General features: G+C 34.7%; 1 protein-coding gene across 2 annotated transcripts in view; it reads left to right on the top strand.

The window, feature by feature from the left end:
* Positions 1 to 7,500, top strand: part of Dh31 (diuretic hormone class 2) — a 141,890-nt gene that overhangs the window by 59,186 nt on the left and 75,204 nt on the right. The gene's annotated exons all lie outside the window — the stretch shown is intronic.

Genomic DNA, 7,500 nt, shown 5'->3' with positions numbered 1-7,500 from the left:
CATTATTATTTTTATTACTATCATCATCACCATCATTATTATCATTATCTTTATCATCATTATCAGTGTCATTAATGTTCTTGTCATCATTATCATTATTTTATCGTTATCATTATTAACATTATTATAATTGTTTTTACTGCTATCATCATTATTATCATTATTATCATTATTAGTAGTAGTAGTAGTAGTAGCATTATTAATGTAACCGTTATCATCAACACCATCATTATTATCATTGTTGTTTTTATATTTCCTCTTATTGTTATTATCATTGTTCTTATCATTTTCATTATTATTATAGTTTTCTTTATTATTGCTGTTGTTGATTCCATTATCATTATTATTTTCATTGTTATTATTGTTTTTATCGTTATTATTATCATCAATATTGTTTTGAATAGTATAATCATCATTATTTTTATTATTGCTATCGTTATTGTTACTTTTATCACTGTAGTATTTTATTATCATCATTTTTGCTATTATTATTATTATCATTATTATTTTCCTTACGACTCTATCATAATTAATTGATGTCATTATTATTGTTATTATTATTACTATTACTGTTATTGCTGCTGTTGTTATTATTATCATTATGATAATATTATTACTATTACCATTATCAGTATAATAATAATAATAATAATTATTATTATTATTATTATTATTATTATTATTATTATTATCATTATTATTATTACTATTATCATGATTATTATTATCATTTTCATCATTTATGCGTATCGTTATTATTATTATTGTTATTATTATCATTATCTGATTATTATTATCATCATCATTTATGCTTATCGTTATTATTATCATTATTATTAACATTATTGTTTTTATTAATACTATCATTTTGTTTATCGTTAATTTCATCATTATCAGTATCATTATATTTGTTGTTATAGTAATTGTTATTATTATCCTTATATTTATTGTTGTCATCATCAATATCATCATTAATATTATCATTGTTATCATTATCATCATCATTAAATTATTGCTATCATTATCGTCTTTTGTTAATATTAACATTATTATCATTATCATTAACATTATTATTCTTTATTATTATCATTATCATCAACATTATTATTCTTTATTATTATCATCATTATTATTCTTTATTATTATCATTATCTTGTTATTTCTCTATCATTATCATTATTATTGTTATTCTTATTCTTACTGTTATTATCATTATTATTATTGTTGTTATTATCATTACCATCATTATTATTATCACCATCATCATCATTATTATTTCTACTATTATCATTATTAGTTTTACAAATATCATTATCATATTTGTCATTGTTATTATCATTGTTATAGTTATATCATTATAATCAGTATCGTTACTATTATTATCATCGTTATCATTACTATTATTATTACCATTATCATTGATATAATGATATTTATTGTTATTACTCCTTTTCCATTACCATCACTATTGTCATCGTTATTACTTTCATTATTATCATTATTATTAGCAGTATTAATGGTATTATCCTTATCATCATTATTAATATCATTAATATCATCCTGATTTTTTTTACCATTAATCATTTTTATTATTTTTATTGTTATCAGTATTTTATCATTACTGTTTATATCATCATTATTACAAATGTTATCATGATCATGACTTTTATATTACTATTATCATTATTTTCCTTATTAGCATTATATTTTTTTACCATCAATGATATTATTTTTGATGTTATTATTATGTTGTTGTTGTTCTTCTTCTTATTGTCATTATTAAAGTCATTATCATTATTATTATCATTATTACAAAAATAATGATGGTGATGATTAGTAATAATAATGATAATAGTAATAATAATGATAATAGTAATAATAATGATAATAGTAATAATAATGATGGTGATAGTAATAACAATAATTATATTAATAATAATAATAATGATAATGGCAATAACAGCAATGATAATAATGATGATGACATTGATAATAATTCCGATATTTATAATAATAATTGTTGTCAACGTAATTATTATTATTATCTCTATCATTATCATTAATTTCTTTTTTATTGTCATTATCATCACTATTATCATCGCCATCATTGTAAAAATAAAAATAATAATAATAATGTTATTGATAATAATGATAATGATAATAATAACAATAGTAAAAATAACAATAATAAAAATGATAATAGTAATAAAAAATAATAACAACTATAATAATAATAATAATAATAATAATAATAATAATAATAATAATAATAATAATAATAATAATAATAATAATAATAATAATAATAACGATGTCAACAGTAATAAGAATTATTGTCATTATCATAATTCTTATTATCATAATAATTATTTCCTTGTCATTATTATTATTATTATTATTATTATCATTATTATTATTATTATTGATATTATTATAATTACTACTATTATTTTTATCATCATCATCATCATCATTATTATTATCATTATTATTATTATTATTATTATCATTATTATTATATTATTATTATTATTATTATTATTATTATTATTATTATTATTATTATTATTATTATTATTATTATTATTATTATTATTATTATTATTATCATTTTATTGTTATTGCTGTAGTTGCATAATGATTATCATTACCATCATTCTTACAATTATAGTTATTATTACTTTTATTATTATGAGCATTGTTATCATTATTATTTTTATATTATCATTATTAGTAGTAGTACCATACTAATGATAATAAGGATAATAATTGTCATCATTATTATCATAATTCTTATTATCATTATTATTATTATTTTCATTATCATCATTATCATCCTCATGATTATCATTGCGGTTATGGTTTTCATTACCAATTTTGTTATTATCATCATCACTTTTATCACTTATATTTTGATAATTATAATTATCATTATTACTATTACTATTATTATTATTATCATTATTATTTTTTTTATCTTTATCATTATTGTTATTATTACTATTATTACCATTATCAATACTCTTATTATAGATACCGTTATTATTTTTATAATAATTTTCATCATCATTATCGTCATCTAATCATCAGTATGATCATTGTTATTATTACTACTATTATTATGATTATCATTATCATTATTCATGCTGTTATTATCTTTACTATCATCATTATTATGATCATTACTACCTCCGCCAATGAGGTAATGTTTTTGTTCTCTTTTGTTCGTTGGTTAGCAGGATAACTCAAAAAGTTATGATTTTTTTTACAAGAGGTGTGTCTTAGCCATTTTAGATATCATTAAATTTTGTCCTGATTGTGATCAGGATTCAGGATTTTTTTTACTGATTACATCATTACCTCTATTGCCTTGCCTCCGCCAAGGAGGGTATATTTACGGACATCACCTGTGGACCTGAGAGAGGTGTTTTTAATGCAACTGCATTAGCCAAGGAGGGCATATTTACGGACATCGCCTGTGGACTTGAGAGTGGTGTCTTTAATGCAACTGCAATAGCGACCCTATTGTCTAGGTGGAGGTATGCGTCTCTGAGTGTTTCTAGTCATTGTTGCTATTTCCGTTACCATTATCATCATTATTATTATTATCACTATTATTATTATTAGCATTAGCATTGACATTATTAGCATTATTAGCATTAGCATTTTTATCGTTGTTGCTATCATTATTTTCATTATTCTTATTATGAATATCACTGATATTTCTATCATTGACATATGCATTATCAATTTTCTCTTTCTCTGTCTATCTATCTGTCTCTATCTTTCACCTCTCTATTTCACTCACTCTCCTTTACATCTATGTTTCCCTCTCTCACTCTCTTTCTTCTTAATTCCCTTCGCTCCCCCTAAATGTTTCTACAGCCTTCTTCACTCGCCCATCCACACCCGTCTCCTTAACATCAGTATATCCCTCGTCTTACCTTTCCTCTTCTCTACGGTTTAAGTTTCCCCGACCTCCTGTATCTCCCTCTTCCTCCACTTCGCAGCTATGTGACTCTCACTCCCTCTCTAGGGAAAACATCATACCGCGCCAATATTCAATCATACTCTCGGCGCTCGTTCCCGTAACGCAATTTCTGTCAGCTATCAATCGGTCTACGACAGCGAAGCCATCTGGACTCTCCCAAGATGACGAAGGTAATGATGTTATCTCGGGAGTTCTGGGTGTGCTTGCGTTTGTGCACGTTGGTGTAGTCGGAAGGTGCCTCATCTCTCTCTCTCTCTCTCTCTCTCTCTCTCTCTCTCTCTCTCTCTCTCTCTCTCTCTCTCTCTCTCTCTCTCTCTCTCTCTCTCTCTCTTTATATATATATATATATATATATATATATATATATATATATATATATATATATATATATATATATATATATATATATATATATAAAGCATACTATTATTTTGTCGAATTTGCATTCAACAAACAACATATGAAGGAATCGCATCAGTGCTTTAGTCCGCTTCCAAGGAGTCGGAAAACGGAAGGAGCTAACGAGCTCAGCAATGACACATAGATGTATTGGCTGGCGTCCCTCGTGTTGTTTCCCTTGTGACCCCCAGTGTTCTTCCCTTGTGAGTCCCTGTGTTCTTCCCTTGTGACCCCCAGTGTTCTTCCCTTGTGACCCCCAGTGTTCTTCCCTTGTGAGTCCCTGTGTTCTTCCCTTGTGAGTCCCTGTGTTCTTCCCTTGTGACTTCCTGTGTTCTTCCCTTGTGACCCCCTGTGTTCTTCCCTTGTGACCCCCAGTGTTCTTCCCTTGTGAGTCCCTGTGTTCATCCCTTGTGAGTCCCTGTGTTCTTCCCTTGTGAGTCCCTGTGTTCTTCCCTTGTGAGTCCCTGTGTTCTTCCCTTGTGAGTCCCTGTGTTCTTCCCTTGTGAGTCCTTGTGTTCTTCCCTTGTGTCCCCCTGTGTTCTTCCCTTGTGACCCCCTTGTGTTCTTCCCTTGTGATTCTTTGTGTTCTTCCCTTGTGAGCCCCTGTGTTCTTCCCTTGTGACTTCCTGTGTTCTTCCCTTGTGACCCCCAGTGTTCTTCCCTTGTGAGTCCCTGTGTTCTTCCCTTGTGAGTCCCTGTGTTCTTCCCTTGTGACTTCCTGTGTTCTTCCCTTGTGAGTCCCTGTGTTCTTCCCTTGTGAGTCCCTGTGTTCTTCCCTTGTGAGTCCCTGTGTTCTTCCCTTGTGAGTCCCTGTGTTCTTCCCTTGTGAGTCCCTGTGTTCTTCCCTTGTGAGTCCCTGTGTTCTTCCCTTGTGAGTCCCTGTGTTCTTCCCTTGTGAGTCCCTGTGTTCTTCCCTTGTGAGTCCCTGTGTTCTTCCCTTGTGACCCCAAGTGTTCTTCCCTTGTGAGTCCCTGTGTTCTTCCCTTGTGAGTCCCTGTGTTCTTCCATTGTGAGTCCCTGTTTTCTTCCCTTGTGACCCCCAGTGTTCTTCCCTTGTGAGTCCCTGTGTTCTTCCCTTGTGAGTCCCTGTGTTCTTCCCTTGTGAGTCCCTGTGTTCTTCCCTTGTGAGTCCCTGTGTTCTTCCCTTGTGACCCCCTGTGTTCTTCCCTTGTGACCCCCAGTGTTCTTCCCTTGTGACCCCCAGTGCTCTTCCCTTGTGAGTCCCTGTGTTCTTCCCTTGTGAGTCCCTGTGTTCTTCCCTTGTGAGTCCCTGTGTTCTTCCCTTGTGAGTCCCTGTGTTCTTCCCTTGTGAGTCCCTGTGTTCTTCCCTTGTGAGTCCCTATTTTCTTCCCTTGTGACCCCAAGTGTTCTTCCCTTGTGAGTCCCTGTGTTCTTCCCTTGTGAGTCCCTGTGTACTTCCCTTGTGAGTCCCTGTTTTCTTCCCTTGTGACCCCCAGTGTTCTTCCCTTGTGAGTCCCTGTGTTCTTCCCTTGTGACCCCCAGTGTTCTTCCCTTGTGAGTCCCTGTGTTCTTCCCTTGTGAGTCCCTGTGTTCTTCCCTTGTGACTCCCTGTGTTCTTCCCTTGTGAGTCTCTGTGTTCTTCCCTTGTGAGTCCCTGTGTTCTTCCCTTGTGAGTCCCTGTGTTCTTCCCTTGTGAGTCCCTGTGTTCTTCCCTTGTGAGTCCCTGTGTTCTTCCCTTGTGAGTCCCTGTGTTCTTCCCTTGTGACTCCCTGTGTTCTTCCCTTGTGAGTCCCTGTGTTCTTCCCTTGTGAGTCCCTGTGTTCTTCCCTTGTGAGTCCCTGTGTTCTTCCCTTGTGAGTCCCTGTGTTCTTCCCTTGTGACTCCCTGTGTTCTTCCCTTGTGAGTCCCTGTGTTCTTCACTTGTGACTCCCTGTGTTCTTCCCTTGTGAGTCCCTGTGTTCTTCCCTTGTGATTCTTTGTGTTCTTCCCTTGTGAGTCCCTGTGTTCTTCCCTTGTGACCCCCAGTGTTCTTCCCTTGTGAGTCCCTGTGTTCTTCCCTTGTGAGTCCCTGTGTTCTTCCCTTGTGAGTCCCTGTGTTCTTCCCTTGTGAGTCCCTGTGTTCTTCCCTTGTGACCCCCAGTGTTCTTCCCTTGTGAGTCCCTGTGTTCTTCCCTTGTGAGTCCCTGTGTTCTTCCCTTGTGAGTCCCTGTGTTCTTCCCTTGTGAGTCCCTGTGTTCTTCCCTTGTGAGTCCCTGTGTTCTTCCCTTGTGACCCCCTGTGTTCTTCCCTTGTGACCCCCGGTGTTCTTCCCTTGTGAGTCCCTGTGTTCTTCCCTTGTGAGTCCCTGTGTTCTTCCCTTGGGACCCCCTTGTGTTCTTCCATTGTGAGTCCCTGTGTTCTTCCCTTGTGAGTCCCTGTGTTCTTCCCTTGTGAGTCCCTGTGTTCTTCCCTTGTGAGTCCCTGTGTTCTTTCCTTGTGAGTCCCTGTGTTCTTCCCTTGTGAGTCCCTGTGTTCTTCCCTTGTGAGTCCCTGTGTTCTTCCATTGTGAGTCCCTGTGTTCTTCCCTTGTGAGTCCCTGTGTTCTTCCCTTGTGACCCCCTGTGTTCTTCCCTTGTGAGTCCCTGTGGTCTTCCCTTATGAGTCCCTTTGTTCTTCCCTTGTGAGTCCCTGTGTTCTTCCCTTGTGAGTCCCTGTGTTCTTCCCTTGTGAGTCCCTGTGTTCTTCCCTTGTGAGTCCCTGTGTTCTTCCCTTGTGAGTCCCTGTGTTCTTCCCTTGTGAGTCCCTGTGTTCTTCCCTTGTGACTCCCTGTGTTCTTCCCTTGTGAGTCCCTGTGTTCTTCCCTTGTGAGTCCCTGTGTTCTTCCCTTGTGAGTCCCTGTGTTCTTCCCTTGTGACTCCCTGTGTTCTTCCCTTGTGACTCCCTGTGTTCTTCCCTTGTGAGTCCCTGTGTTCTTCCCTTGTGACTCCCTGTGTTCTTCCCTTGTGAGTCCCTGTGTTCTTCCCTTGTGATTCTTTGTGTTCTTTCCTTGTGAGTCCCTTTGTTCTTCCCTTGTGACCCCCAGTGTTCTTCCCTTGTGAGTCCCTGTGTTCTTCCCTTGTGAGTCCCTGTGTTCTTCCCTTGTGAGTCCCTGTGTTCTTCCCTTGTGAGTC

Source organism: Penaeus vannamei, chromosome 40, assembly GCF_042767895.1.
Source record: "Penaeus vannamei isolate JL-2024 chromosome 40, ASM4276789v1, whole genome shotgun sequence".
Classification (NCBI taxonomy): Eukaryota; Metazoa; Arthropoda; class Malacostraca; order Decapoda; family Penaeidae; genus Penaeus; species Penaeus vannamei.
This window is presented reverse-complemented; position numbering and strand designations above follow the sequence as displayed.